Below are 16,014 nucleotides of genomic sequence, written 5' to 3'. Positions count from 1 at the left end.
CCAAAACCAAAAACGTGAATTCAAAAAGATACATGCACCCCAACGTTCGTAGCAGGATTATTTACAGTTGCCAAGATATGGAAACAACCTGTGTCCATCAACAGATGAATGGATAAAAAAGACGTGGTTGATCTATATATACACAATGGAATACTACTCAGCCATAAAAAAGAACAAAATTATGCCATTTGCAGGAATGTGGATGGACTTGAGGGCATTATGCTAAGTGAAATAAGTCAGACAGGAAAAGACAAATACTGTATGGTATCACTTATATGTGGAATCTAAAAATAGAACAACCTAGTGAATATAACAAAAAAGAAGCAGACTCACAGATATAGAGAACAAACTAGTGGTGGGGGAAGGGTAATATAGGGTGGAGGAGGGGTTGGTACAAACTACTGGCTATAAGACAGCCTCAAGAATGTAGGGTACAACATAGCCAACATTTTAGAATAACTATAAATAGAAAGTAACCTTTAAAAACTGGATAAAAATTTTAAAAAATTAATTAAAAATAAATAAACAAAGAATTTGAAACATGACAAATGCAACAAAAGAACTAAATATTTAAATTTAGTTAGCTTAAATGTCAAAAGCCATATATGGATAGCGGCTTCCATCTTGAGCCACGCAGAATTCTAGACTTTATCTCTCTTTTGCCCCCGCTGTCACAGTCCTCCTCAGTTTGAAGACTCCAACCAGTAGTCCCTCCTCTGTGTGCAGTTCTGTCCTGAAAAGGAACTCTCATTTGTGAGTTTCAACAGTTGTGAGGTCTAGACTGCTCCAGGGCACCCTCCCCTGCTATTCAGGGCCTGCTGAGACCCCGCCCAGCATCACTGCTCCTTCAAGTTGGCCTGTCACGCTTTCAGGCCAGCACCTGCTGGTGGTTTGAAGGGTCTCTAGCTGCTCCAGCCATCAGAAGCAACCTGGTCTTGTCTGCGCTCCCTCTGGCACAGTTGCTGATACTACACAGGCCTAATGCTACTGGGTGCTCGTCCTCGCCCGCTCATATCTGGGTCATGGGATTTCTCCTTGCCAATTTTGTTGTAGAGGTTGGCTATGGATTTTTTGGCTTTCCATCCTGGTTCCTCCATCTATTTCCCCAGGAGAGCTTACGAAAATTCAAACCTAGCCTGACCTTGGTGCCATGGTTCTGTTTTTATTTTGAAGACCTTGCCCACGTGTGTATCTCAGAAATACAGCCATTCTTGTGGATTTTCTGGAGCTTAAGTCCCAGCAGGAAAAGCTACATGTACAGGCATACCTCGCTTTATTGCACTTTGTAGGCAGGTACTGTGGTTTTTGTTTTTTAAACAAATTGAAGGTTTGTGGCAACCCTGTATTTAGCAACTCTATAGGCACCATTTTTTTCCAACAGTATTTGCTCACTTCATGTCTTTGTGTCACATTTTGGTGATTATCACAATATTTCAAACTGTTTCATCATTATTATATTATATCTGGGATCAGTGATCACTGATGTTACTACTGCAAAAAAAATTACGACTTGCTGAAGGCTCGGAGGATGGCTAGCATATTTTAGCAATAAAGTATTTTTAAATTAAGGTGTGTACCTTAGTGCGGGCACCAGTGGGCGGGTGGTGGGAGGAGCTGCAGACGGCAAGGGTCACTGCGGGCCTCGGAGGGAGCGGGAAGCAGAGCAGGGCCACCGGGGCCCCGCTAGGGCCACAGCGGCAGCGGTTGGGCGCCCCACCCCCACCCCCACCCCGGCCGGCGGCCGGAGGGCGCAGAAAGGGGGCCAGTGGGACCCACCCCTGGCCGGCAGCAGTCGTGAACCTGCCCCGCCCACATCATCCACCTGGTGTACAAGGAGGCAACGACACTGACAGCTGAGCCACCTGATGGCATCAAGGTCTTTCCCAACGAGGAGGGCCTCACTGACCTGCAGGTCACTATCGAGGGCCCTGAGGGGACCCCATACGCCGCAGACCTATTCCGCATGAAACTCCTGCTGGGGAAGGACTTCCCTGCCTCCCCACACAAGGGCTACTTCCTGACCAAGATCTTCCACCCAAATGTGGGCGCCAACGGTGAGATCTGCGTCAACGTGCTCAAGACGGGCTGGACAGCTGAGCCGGGCATCTGGCACGTGCTGCTGACCATCAGGTGCCTGCTGATCCACCCTAACCCCGCGTCTGCCCTCAAGGAGGAGGCGGGCGGCGCGCGCGCGCCTGCTCACAGAGATCCCCGGGGCGCAGGCGGGCCCAGCGGCGGGAGGGCCGGGGCCGGCGGTCCCCGGCCAGCGGGGCTGCGGCCACCACCGCCGACGCCACGGCTCCTGGACGCCCGGGGAGGGGCCGAGGGGCCGATGGCCAAGAAGCACGCGGGTGAGCATGATAAGAAGCTGGCAGGCAAGAAAAAGATGGACAAGAAGCGGGCACTGCAGCGGCTGTAGTGGGCTCTCCTCCCTCCCTCTCCCACCCACTCCCCACCTGACCCCACCTCTGTCTCTAAGTTATTTAAATTATGGCTGGGCTGGAGGAGGGCACTGGGGCACTGGGACCTGGATTTGTTTTTCTAAATAAAGTTGGAAAAGCAGCAAAAAAAAAATTAAGGTATGCACATAGTTTTTTAGACATAATGCTATTGCACGCTTACTAGAACTACAGTATAGTGTAAACATAACTTTTATATGCACCGGGAAACCGAAAAAGCCATCTGACTCACTTTATTGCTATGTTTGCTTTATCGCGGTGGTCCAGAACTGAACCCCCAGTGTCCCCGAGGTATGCCTGGTGAAGTACTTGGTATTCAGGAAGCACTTAAAAAGTAGGTGTTAGAGGAATGAAGGCTCTCAACAACTTTGGGTCAACTTCAGACCCTTGAGGAGATCCTAATAGTGTAGCAGAAATTCTGGGACCCTGAGCCAAAATGGCAGAAATGGACCTCTTGTTCAACGATACTTTAGTAGCCAGGACTGGGTGGCATCCATGACTTTGAAGCAAGGCAAAGGGGCTGACTCTAGCTAGCTCTGTGCTGCCCTTGCGCCTCCGGGATGCAGTTCAACAAGCAGCAGAGCAAGCTGGATCAGAGACCCCCAGCAAAAGAAGGGAGGCAGTGAATTTAGAATTGAGCACCAGAGGAATCGAGAGATATGACTTAGAGTGAACTATTTATTATGTGCACGGCCCCGCAAAGGAATTGTAGACAGAATAAGTGAATGGCTAAACGAATGAATGAGAGACCCCAGAAGCCTTTCTTGGTGAGGAGACAAACCTTGAGTGGGCTGGATGTGGCTCTAGCCACCCTGATACTGCAGTCCTCAGAATGCTCTCCTGTGTGAAAGGAGCTTCAGGGGGCTCTTCCAGGCATTGAGTCCTCCACCCCTGAAATCCCATACCTCCAAGGAAGTTTGGCCTATAGCTTCATCCTGAGCCTACTTGGTTTTGATCTCTACTTGGCGTTCTCTGCGGAGATGAACCATCTCTGTTCTGCCCTAGTGTGGGAGGCTCCCGGTTCCGTGGCGGTGGGGTTCCCCCTCCTCCCTTAGCCCTGGGGCTCCACCCCGCTTCTAAGCCAAGATTCCACGAGAGAATCAGATACTTTCCCCACATTTGCAAACACGCTTGACTCCATGTCAACTAAGAAATTCACTGATGAGAAAGCACGCTCATGTATAGAGACCTGCAGAACGCACGTGGAAACCCAGGACCCACAAAGTCTTCGCGTACACTCACAGGGAGCCCTGAGCCTCCCTTACCGGCTTCTGGAGGTCTTCACTGCTGCCCTCCACCCAGTGCTGGCCTCTCCTTGCCCCTTGGCCTCAGGCCCCAATGGGGAACCTCAGTGCTACCGTCTTTCTAATCTGGGGTCCTTTTTTCAAACAACCACATCAACGCATGCAGCTTCTCCCCAGCCCACCCTCACAGGTGTCTGAGCGGGGAACACCTGTTTGGGGCCTCTCCTGGCCCCTTGGCCTTCTCTTCTCATTCATTTCAAAGAGCTGAGATTGGGGAAGTGGTGCAGGGAGCAACCCACCCCTACTCCCCTGGGAAGATATAGTCCTTCCTTATTTCCTGCAAGAAGTGGCCACCATCCAACCCGAGGACCAGGACCCGAGGAGCCGAGAACCCCCAATCTCACCTGGGGCTGCACCTGCAACGTGGTACACACTGTGTCCCAAGGATCATGAGACATTCCAGACATGGAACGCCCGCTGCACACGGACCCATAGGAGAACTGCACAGGTTTAGAGATGAGAATTGTCCTAGGGCCCTCCTTCACCCCATCCCAACACAACAGTGGCCTTTTGAGACTTTCTAAGGCTTAGAGTGTGTGTCATCCTCAGAAGCATGAAGCGAGCCGTGCAGACGGGTAACATCAGTAGCTGCCCCTATGACCTCAGGTTGCTGAACAGTCCTGTTTCTGGTGGTCTTCTGGGGGCTTCCCTCCCTTCCTGACAATGGGATGTTGATGTCTAGGAGCTTGTGCTCTGCACTGGTTCCTAGAAAAACTTTTTTCTCATTGCTTTGGTGAAGACAATAATAAGACAATCACTCCCTGACTTGGACTCACAGACACTCGAGTCCAAGGGACAAGTCATGGGACCTCTGAGGTTATTTGAAACCTCCCAGACATGTCCTCAACCACACCCACTTTCCACAAATCACCCATTTTGGATTTATCAGTTTAAATTTCTCTAACTCTTCTAGAATCTACTTAACTTTTCAATCTGTATCAGCTTAGATTTTGGGGGCAGCAATTAACAGAAACCTGAAGCTACAGTAGTTTAAACAAGTTAAGGGTTTGTTTTTCTCTCAGGCAAAGGGCTTATGGAGACAGGAGGTCCAGTCCCTCGATGTGGTCAGTGTCTCTGGCTCCTTTACCTTTCTGCTCCACCACCCTTACTGCATGGCTTCTATCTCAAGGGGACCTCAGGGTTGCAGAATGGCTGCTGCAGCTCAGGTCATCATACCCACATTCCTGGCATGAAGAAGGGGGGAAAGGATGAGCTTGCCAGAAGAGTCAGTCCCTTTTAAAGAGGTTTCCTGGAAGACCCGCACAATGACCTCCTCTAACATCTCATGGGGTATCCTAACTGTGAGGGAAGCTGGGAAATGTAGTTTTTTAGCTGGGCACATTGCCATCCTCAACAACATAAGGATTTTGTTAGTAAAGAAGTATCTAATGACAGCTAAACTTGTTGAGTACTTATTTGATGCTGGTTCTGAGCACACTACATACATCACTGAACACCCATAACAACCCTATTAGATGGAAACTGTTATTACCCTTATTTTCCATAAGAGGAAACTGAGGCATAAGGATTTAAGTAGTTTTCTCAAATGGCAGAGCCAGGATTTGGATCCAAGCCGTCTGGCTCTAGAGTCACAGCCCTTAACTTCCAGGCAAGGCCATACCTCAAGGACGCAGGGGAGGTACCCCAGTTCCACCAGGGATGGCAGCTGTCACCACAGATCATAGAAAACCCACCAAGGGCATTTGATCAGGGTGATCCTGAGGGCCACCGTGGGGCTACCAAGCTCCTCCCCCACTCAGGTGATTTACACCTGGGCCCCTTCATCCCCAGAGCCTCCCTCTCCACCTCCACCTCCACAGCCTGTGGCCTGGTGAAAAGCTTGGCCTTTGGGGTCAGAGAGGCCAAATTCAAAGCCATTCTTTGAGACCCGAGCAAGTTTCCCCACCTCTGAGGAGCAGCCCCCCACCTTCCGCCCGTATCTGGTGCCCAGCCTCGTTAATTCCTGGTCCCCTCTCCTGTTCCCTCCTGTCCTTCCTTGTCCTTCTGTCTCTTGTTCTGTCTTCGCCTCTTTTTCAGTTCCCCCTCTCTGTTTTTCTCAAGCAACATCCCTTAATTCTTTTTTTAAAATTAAGGAAACAACCTTTCAACCACGGTTTAGTGTTTTATAACACGCTGGCTCCTCCCTCCTTCCCTCCCCACACTCCCCACCCAACCCCATGGGTGCTGCTTCCCCCAGCCCCCCACCTGGCACACAGCCACCCCCTGAGCTCACCCGGGAACCCGCCCGCCAAGCCAGGACCACAAACGTAATGGAGCTGGCCTGGCCCCTCCCCCGGGCTTGCCCCGCAGTTAGTCACTGTCACCAGCAGGCCCGGGGTCCCCAGCTCCCTTCACGGTGCTTGGGAGGAGAGAGCCTGGGGTGAAGGGGATTTTGATTTTCCTCCGAGGGCCTTTGCCTTCCTGTTCCTGCTGAAATCTCTCCTGCCCTGCTCTGGGTCCCCTGGCAGCTTGAAAGAGGTTTTGGCCCAATGGGTCTCTCTCCTTCACTCAGCAAACACTAATTAATGAACAAGAATAATCAATAGTACCAATAAAGAACTTGCAAGGGGTGGAGACAGCATTTTGGAAATGGAGGGCTGCACATTCTGTGATGGGTGGGCTGGGGCCCCAGGGTTGGGTCTCCTGTCTTCCCCTTGCATCTCCTCTGGCCCCCCCAGGCTGTGATTTCTGGGTAAAAGTAACTTGCTCTGCTTCCTAACAAATCTACACAGCTTATCTCATTCATCCTCAGAGCAACTCTGCTTCACTGATGAAGAAGTGACCGAGTTCAAACAGCAGTGAGAGCCACACTCCTACCACAAGGCTCCCCTGATTTGTGCAGACAATCTGCTTGTTAAGACAGGATCATGAAGAAGAGTAGTGGCCACGAGCCCCCTGCAGGACCCTGCCCAGTCCCAGGTCTGCTATGCAAAGCTGTGTGTGAACTTGTGTGGCAGACATCACAGTACGGATACCCAAAGCCATTTCAAAGCCCCCTCTGTTTCACCTGCCTCTCTCCATACAGGATACAAAGTCACATACTTTCCCAGTGTCTTTTGCAGTTAGAAATGGGCATGTAAGTCGGGGCCCATCAGTACATGCAAAAAGGAGTTTGTGGAAAGCTGCAGGAAAGGTTTGTTGCCTTGGATGAAAGGGGAAGGCCTTTCTGCCTATTCTTTTCCTTCTCCTGCTTGACATAGTGGTATGAGGATATAATGTTGGGGGCTGAGGCAGCTGTTTTGTGAGCATGAGGTGGCGAGCTTAAGAACCAAAGCCAACATATGGAAGGCTATAAAGAGCCTGAGTCATAGAGCAATGCCCCCAAGCCTCAACTTCCACTTCCAGACATATTATTATGGGAGGAAAATAAGCTCTATTTATTTACATTTTGACTATAGGCAGAATAAATTCTTCCACCCCCCCAGAAATGTTCATGTCTTCATTCCCAGAACCTGTGAAAATGGTAGGTTATATGGCAACAAGGAGTAAAGGTAGCAGATGGAGTTAGGTTGCTAATTAGCTGACTTTAAAATAGGGAGATTACGGTCCAGTGGTCAAGACACCGAGCTTCCACGGCAGGGGGCGCAGATTCGATCCTTGGTTAGGGAATTAAGATCCCACATGCTGAACCGTGAGGCGTGGCCAAAATTTAAAAATATAAAATTAATAAAATAGGAAGATTATCCTGGATTATCTGGGTGGACCCAGTGTAATCGTATCAGTCAGGATTCTTCAGAGAAACAGAACTGTATAGGAAATATATATATGGAATTGGCTCACAGGGTGGTGAGGGCAGGCAAGTTTGAAATGTAAGAGCAGGCCAGCAGGCTGGAGATTCAGGGAAGAGTGGATGTTGCGGTCTTGAGTCAGAAATCTGCAGGATGGAAACCCAGGCAGGGTTTTTTTTTTTTTTTTTTTTTGCGGTACGCGGGCCTCCCACTGCTGTGGCCTCTCCTGTTGCAGAGCACAGGCTCCGGACGCGCAGGCCCAATGGCCATGGCTCACGGGCCCAGCCGCTCCGCGGCATGTGGGATCTTCCCAGACCGGGGCACGAACCCACATCCCCTGCATCGGCAGGCGGACTCCCAACCACTGCGCCACCAGGGAAGCCCTCCATCTTTGCTTTTAAGGTCTTCAACTGATTGGATGAGGCCCACCCACATTATGGAGAGTAACTTGCTCCACTCAAAGTCTGCTGATTTAAATGTTAATCACATCTAAAAAATATTTTCACAGCAACGTCTGCACTGGTGTTTGACCAAAGAAATGGGCTGGCCAAGCTGACACATAAAATTAACCATCACGGTGATCACATAGTTCCTTAAATTATGGAAGAGAGAAGCAGAAGAGTGAGTGTCGGAGTGATTCCATGTGATAAAGACTTGACTGGTTATTGCTGGCTTTGAAGATGGGAGGGGCCATGAGCTCTTCTAAGGAACGTGCCGAGGAATGCCGGCAGCCTCTAGAAGCTGGAAAGGTCAAGAAAACGCGTTCTCCTCTAGAACATGGCCTTGCTGACATCTTGATTTTAGCCTGATAAGGCCCCTTTGGGTCTTCTGACCTCCAGAAGAGTGAGATGACCAACACGTGTTGTTTTAAGCCACTAAGCTTGTGGTAGTTTGTTGTAGCAATAATAGGAAATGAGCACAGTCACTCTCAGGTTTTTTCCAGGTCCTTGCTGGTCTCTGCAGCAGGGCAGAGAGCAGGGATCCCACACTCTCTTCCTTCCATTGTAACCTATTGGGGTTACTTTTCAACCCTTGAGATGGACTTTCGTTTTCCCACCTCTGGGCCTTGCTTGCCGTCTCTTCCTCACCCACCGTGGGAGGCAGCCCTCTCCTCCCCTCTCCCACTTCTGCTTTTGGAAATCCCATCCATCCTTCAAAGCCCAAGTCACCTCCTGTCCTGACCACACATAGAGGTTTCCCGGACAATCCGACCCATCTTCCTTTGAAAACCTCAGGCGGCTGTATCCACAGGTGATGATCTAAATGTTTGAGAACCAGGGCACTGGAGGGTCAGGATGTGCCCCAGCTGTAAGTAATAGTAAGGCTCAGTGGGGCTCCCCAGATGAAGAGCAACCCTTGGAGGCCACTCAACCGGCACTTGGCTGCCTCGAATGGCAGGTATTTTAAAATTTTTTATCCTTTTTCCCTTCATGGTGACTAAACTGTAAGCTTGTTTGAATTTCTCACAGCACCCAGCCTAGTGCCTGTATCATGTGTATCCATTAGGAACACTTTTAGATGCAAATAACAGAAAAAATGATTATCAGTGTTTTCAATAAACAGAGGGTTATTTTTTTCTCCCAGAACAAAGAGTAGATGATTCTGGGGATGCTTCATGGGCTCAACAGCATCAGGACCAGCATCTCTGCATGTCTCTTGGCTTTCCCCTCATGTTCAAAAAACAGAAGACAAGGAACAGTGACACCAGAACCGTCCTTTCAGTCTTGCTCCCCCCTTAAATCTTATTGGCCACATGGTGTCACATGACCAGCCTCAGCTGCAAAGGAGGCTCTGAATCTAAGTATTCCCTTTTTTAGCCCGAGATGGAGGCAGGCTAAGAGAGTGGGGGTTGGGATGGACGTTGTATTAGACAGTGAGCCACCAGTGTCCACCACACCGTACCTCAATGAATGAATGAATAAATGAATGAATGAATCTAAGAGAGGGTTTTCACCTGGACAAGGCTGGGCTGGAAAGGAATGCAGGGATCTGGTTTTCAGAGCCCTGTGTGGCCACTACCTCATCAGGGGTCAGGCCTGATGAGACTTTGCTCCCAACTTTCCCTCAGGCTCAACTTCCCTCCCTCCTCCACTAGGCCCCCCTGCAGGCTCCCCTCAATCGTGGAACCACAATACAGCTCTTCACAGCCGGAAGAGGCAGGCAGGGGTCCATCCTGTCTGCCGGTTCCTGCCCCCATCCTGTCCATACAAGATTGATAATGAAACCAATACCTTTCACCAGCGTAATTTTCATATTTAATGAGCGTGACTCAAAAACTATTACATTAATTAGTCAAATCCCACAAACTGTTAATGGTGCACGCGGTAATTAATATCGTATTCAATTAAAAAATGACCTGTTTCGGGGTCTCTCCCAGGTTAGAGTTGTGGGGACCTAGGAGTGTTTGCAGACGGGTTGGCAGAAGCCCTGTGGTTGGTGCTGCCCTTTCTTTTCCTTTTTCTTTTCCCAGCGCTTCGTGGAGAGAGAAGGTGCCAGGAGAGCACAGTCCTTCCAGCGCGGCTGCCCTGGCAGCCTCTGGCTTCCCCTCTGCTCCCCTTCTCTCCCCCTCGCCCCATCCCCCCCTGCCAAGCCGACAGCCTACTTGCTGTGATTTATGGGAGGGCCTGACACAGGGCTCACAGACTGGAAAATTTCCAGTTTACACAAGAATTCCCTGAAAAATGAGCTTGGTTAATTTATTTCTTTCATTAACGAGTTTGAACTGTGAGATAATCTTTCTGAGAAGCACCCCATGCCCACCCTGCATTGTTCACACATCCTGACAAGCTGCGCCCTCGTCTGCCTCTCCTCCCACCTGGGCAGGGCCTGGGAGGGCTGAGGGGGTGTCTCTGCCCGTTGGCCCATCTGCTGGGACTGGCGGCCTGTGGCCAGTTGGGGATCCCCTTGTCTCCCACCCTGTTAGTAACCAGAACTGAAACTGGGGCTAGATCAACAAGAGCCCTTGGCTTCATGTTTGCCCAATGCACTTAAAGAGGGTACAGCACCCTGCTTAGGCCCCGGGTGGTCGAGAGGAGTTTAAGTCAAAGTGCTTCTCAACCAGGAACTTAAGACCAAAGCGTGGAGATGGAAACTCTAGGCAGCACACAACCGGAGGGCAAGGTCTGAGAGCCCGCCCGCTCCTCACCTGTGTGGCTGGAACAAGAGCGTACAGGGCTCTCCCACTTCTCCTCCCCAAGGACACCCCAGCCGGCACCCCAAGCTTTGGCTCTGTGCCACACAGCTGCCTCTTGACCATCCATCAGGCATGGGGTGAGCACGTTGGAAGCTTGACCCACCTCCTAAGGGTGGACCCAGGAAAGAGGCCCACATAGATGCTGGAAGCCATTTAGGGCCAAGTGGACGGGGAATATGGTCTACAAAGGGGCACAGGCTTGGCTCCAGACTCCTTGTCCCATGGGGAGGAGCACGGCTGGAGAAGAGTGACTGTACAGGGACAGGGACCCCATTGCCTGGGCGTAAGGGCAGATCTCGTGAGATTATGGTGGAAACAGAATTTAAAACCAGAGGAGGACAGCTTGAAGCCAGGAGGAGACAGCATAGTTTGTGGGTGGAGAAGCTGGGCTTTGAAGCAGGACTGCCTGGTTGGAATCCTGACTCTACCACTTTCTGGCTGTGCAACTACTGGCACGTTATTTAACCTCTCTGGTCTAAGTGTCTTGGTTTTAGGATGGGGATGAAAATTGTTTCCTCATAGGACTTTTGAGAGTCAGATAACCTATGAATGCACAGAACCCACTCTCTGACACGTAGTAAGGATTCAATTAGTGGAAGTGACTATTATTATATTAATGGAAGCATTGTTAGGAGACTTAATGACAGTGCTTTGGAAACATCCAGCCTTGTGGTTGATATTGCAGACTCTGGAGGAACCTGCCTCCTCCGCTTACTTGCTGTAGGATTGTGGGAAAACCACATGACCTTCCTGTGCTTGGTTTCCTCTTTCGCAAAACTGAGATTATAAAAAACACCTCATAGGACATCATGTGAATTAAGTGGAAGAATGTATGTTAAGACTTTAGCATATGGTAAGCACTTTGACAAGCTTAGCTGTTATCTGCTCAGAGTCTGTTACCCCGTTTAAATATTTGGGATTCATCATTACCACCGTCCTCCTAACAGTGCTATGGGATGGGTGTGGCAATGCGCATGGATCCCCAGGCATCTTGCTAAAGTGATTTTCTGACTCAGCAGATCTGAGGTGAAGTCTGAGATGCTTCATCTCTGTCCAGCTCCCAGGTGATACTGTTGCTGCGGGTCCATGGACCACACTTTGAGTAGCAGGTGTTATTTTACCTACACAGCTGATGCGGAAATGGAATTTCAAAAAGGTCATACTTCATGTGCATGACTAAGACTAAATGACAGAACTAGGGTTTAAACAAAGGCCCTTGGGCTCTAGAGGATCCCCAAAAACCTGTTTGAGATCTGAAAATTATCAATAAATAAGAACTTGATGGTGCTCTAAGTACTAAGCATGCTTGGCCTGTCTCAGCTGTTTGTGGCACAGTGGAGGTCCCAGACCTCAGAGAGCCTCCCGAACCCAGCTCCCTGGATGCATGTCTGAGTCCTGGGAACAGTAGGCTAACATATAATTAGTGCTACACACTTTTAAGTGCATTATCTCCTGTATCCTGCCTGCTTATTCTCTCTTTGCCGCAGTTGCCACCTCTGTAAAATGGGCATAATAACAGTTCTTATGTCCTAGGATTGTGGGAGGAGACGTGAGTTCTTTCAAGCAAAGCACTGAGAACAGGGCTCCCCACGAGGGACAGTGCGGCACAGAGGTTAAGCACATGGCCTCTGGAACCGGAAGGTCTGGGTTCAAATGCTGGCTATGCCGTTAGTTAGCTCTGTGACTGCTGGCAACTGAAGTTAATTACTGTGTGTCTTCGTTCCCCCATCTGTAAAAGGGGAATGATAATAGTTGGTGTGAGGATTCAATCTCTTAGAATAGTTCTTGTTTCATGTGAAATGCTCTTTAAGTCATTATTATCATGCATCTTCATACAAAACCTATGACATAGTTACTATTGTCTTGCCTGTGTTTCTGATGTGGAAACTGAGGCTCAGAAAATTTCTTGCCCAAGGTCGTGCAGTAGAGGGCAGACGTGGACACAAAAGCAGGCATTCTGACTCTGAGTCTGCCGTCACCTCCCCCACCAAAAAACAGTTTTTACTCCAAATCTCCTTGGGCAATTGGGTGCACACGCCAGCACTGTTGGGGGGTAGGGGGATGCTAAGAGGAATTCTTCCCCCTCCATGCAGCAGGGATGGCTCTGGCACGCGGGAGTCCCCAGGGCACATTGTGTCAGCTGTGCCCATGACAGGAGGGGGCCTGTGGTGTAGGATGTGGCGGCAGTAGCTGTGGTGGGAGCTCCTGGTGTTGGAAGGTGCCGGGTTCTTTGGGAGGCCTGGACGATGCCCACCACCTACGCCAGCCTCTGTAAGGGTAGGTTTGGTCAAAGGCAGCAATATTGGTGTCTGTGCCCACGTAGCCCCCTTGCAGAAGCCACAGAGGCAATGGTGGTGAGGGTACGTGCTCTCAGGGGTACCTGGGCGGCACCCAGCTGTGGAAGCAGAAGGGTTTTGCCACCTGCTGGCCAGAGGGCTTGGTAATGAGACCACAGGACACGTCTGTTAGGAACTCCCAGAAAACACCTGGATGGCCTTTGGCTGATAAGGGGTGTGGAGGAGAGCTGGAGAAGTACTCTCCTTCCTGTTGGTGCTGCTGCATTTTCATCTTCAGATCCTGGGGTTGAGAGGGAGTGGGTCTTTGAACACCCCAGCGAGCTGTGAATCCCTAGAGAACAGGAACCATACTTAATCATTTCTGTGTTCCCTGTAGGAAGTTATACCACCCTGTCTTACAATGAATGTGACTCCCCTGTTTGTTGGATAAATTAATCTAAACCAGTGTAGGAAAGTGCTGTGGACTGAATATTTGTGTCCCGCCATCCCCATTCATATGTTGAAGCCCTCATCCCCAGTGCAATAGTATTAGAAGCTGGGGCCTTTGGGAGGTAATTAGGTTTAGAAGAGGTCATGAGGCTGGAGCTCCCATGATGGGATTAGTACCCATATAAGAAGAGGAAGGGACCAGAGCTGTCTGTCTGACATGTGAGGACACAGCAAGAAGGCAGTCTACAAGCCAGGAAGGGGACCCTCATCAGAACCCAGACTAGCATCCTCATCTTGGACTTCCACCCTTCAGAACCATGAGAGATAAGTAACTGTCATTCAAGCCACCCAGTCTATGGTATTTGTTCTAGCAGCCTGAGCTGACTAAGGCAGAGAGGGAGAAGCAAAGGGCTAAAATTCTCTTGCACAAAAATGGCTAATACCCAAGCAAGCACATTGATGAGGTACCCAGCAGTGCAAGGGGACAGGGACGGTTAGGGAGCTGTGGATGGCATTAACCTTATCAATTCTTCAACCCCATCCCTCTCTTCTGCCAGATGTTTTCGTGCCTCTTTTACCACTGTAAAATGCAATCCACAAATAATATAACCTATATAAATGCATATTTTAAGAATAATAAGTTCTAAGTGTAGAACAAGGAAGAAATCAAATAAAAGTAGTTTATTTAAGAAAATAATGTGACTTTAAGCATCATATATAGAAAAATATATAAATAATTTATAACAAAACCATTTGTATTTTAATCTATTAATGACCACGCACAATGACACTAGATGACACAAAGGAAGAGTCAGTTGGAGAAATCTGAGTAAGGTGTATAGTCTAGTTAATTGTATTGTGCCAATCAATTTCCTGAATTTGCTGCTGAACTATAGTTAGGTAAAATGTTTCCATTGGGGGAAGCTGGATGATGGGTATCGGGCACCTCTCTGTACTATCTTTGCAGCTTCTTGGGAGTCTGTAATCGTTTCAAAATATGAGCTAAGAGTTTTACAGAGGAGTTGGAACCTTGCACCTATTTGTAGATTCACTGTGAATTCGGAAGTATAGACCAATACATGCTACAAATGAGTGAAATACTATGAGTGGTGTCCCCATTTTCTGATTTCATTTTCTGAAATAGTGAACAATTCATGGCAAGTCCTGAACAAAACAGAGTCCAATTTCACCTTGATTTACAAGAGTTGAATTGCTGGAAAGGTTGGTCATGTTAAAACTTTGCAAAAGATTGCTTTGTGTTTACATGTTAAAAAAAAGTGTCAGGTTCAGATTCAGATCATTCAAATCAGGTTTTTCAATTACATGAATGTCCAGTAGAGTTTTTAAAATTCACATGAGGTAGGAGACAATCTTTATTGTGCAGGATTATCCTGTGTGCTTTTGGATGCCAGTCTCCCTGGACACACCCAACACACACACACACTCCCTGGGAAGCCCAATTATTGGAATAGCCGACCCCTCCCCCTTGCACACTAAAAGCCATTATCATGAACTGGGTTTCTAACCTCTAGGCAGGAGTTATTGTCTTGAATTTGGGCCTGTAATGCCAAGCTTCCCTTATTCCTTACACTCCAGGAAATGGCTCAAATTCCCACTCCCTGCATATCTTTCCTCAATTCGGTATTCCTTTAACTGGTCCGTGTCAACATCATCCTTGTGAATGAGCCTTCTGAAGCCAGTGCCAGGAGTTGAATTCCTGGATACAGCTGCTGTCCTCCTGAGAAAGGAGTCATCCTCTCAGCTTGGTGCAGAGGGAGAGATGAGACCTAGCCACAGTCCCAAAGACCTTCCCTGTCGTGCAGCCCAGCCCCACGCTTGAGACCAGGGTCTGCACCACATCCTGCTCTTCAGGTAGCTCTCTGGAACTTGGAATTTGGGTAGGAGTTCCTACCATCATAATACACCCTCAAAGTATGAACTGCTCAATCAGCCTTCATATTTTCTTTTTTTATTTTTTTAAATAAATTTATTTATTTATTTTTTAATTTTTATTGGAGTATAATTGCTTTACAATGGTGTGTTAGTTTCTGCTTTATAACAAAGTGAATCAGTTATACATATGCATATGTTCCCATATCTCTTCCCTCTTGCATCTCCCTCCCTTCCACAGCCTTCATATTTTCTTACTAATAAGAGGAACATACGGAAATGGGAGACAGATGTGACCCTTGGCAAAACTGATCTCAGGGACTTCCCTGGCAGTCCAGTGGTTAAGACACAGCGCTTCCACTGTAGGGGGCTGGGTTCGATCCCTGGTCTGGGAACTAAGATCCCGCATGCCATGCGTTGCGACCAAAAAAGAAAAGAAAACAAAAAACAACAACAAAAAACTGATCTCAAACAGAATTAAAAATGCCTCAAACAGATAAAAAATCTGAGCAAGTCACTTAACTTTCCTGAGTCTCATGTCCTCAACTTATGTAAGGATCATGTGAAACTGTTTATATGAGAGAGATCTGTAAACTGTAAAAAGTTATATTAATATGATAAATTGCTATCACTGTTGTTATTTGAGCCAGTCCAACAATCCATTTAAATATGCCAATGAATAAAAGAAGAGTGGGTGGGAATCCTGAGTATAGG

General features: G+C 48.5%; 1 pseudogene; it reads left to right on the top strand.

The window, feature by feature from the left end:
* Positions 1-1,810: 1,810 nt before the first annotated feature.
* On the top strand, positions 1,811-2,512 carry LOC113627794 (ubiquitin-conjugating enzyme E2 S pseudogene; annotated as a pseudogene).
* The last annotated feature ends 13,502 nt before the right edge of the window (positions 2,513-16,014 follow it).

The sequence above is a fragment of the Aethalodelphis obliquidens genome, unplaced genomic scaffold (assembly GCF_003676395.1).
Source record: "Aethalodelphis obliquidens isolate GAN/ISIS:26980383/991018 unplaced genomic scaffold, ASM367639v1 scaffold21, whole genome shotgun sequence".
NCBI classification, from domain to species: Eukaryota; Metazoa; Chordata; class Mammalia; order Artiodactyla; family Delphinidae; genus Aethalodelphis; species Aethalodelphis obliquidens.
Note: the sequence above shows the minus strand (reverse complement) of the source record. Positions and strands in the feature narration are given on the sequence as shown.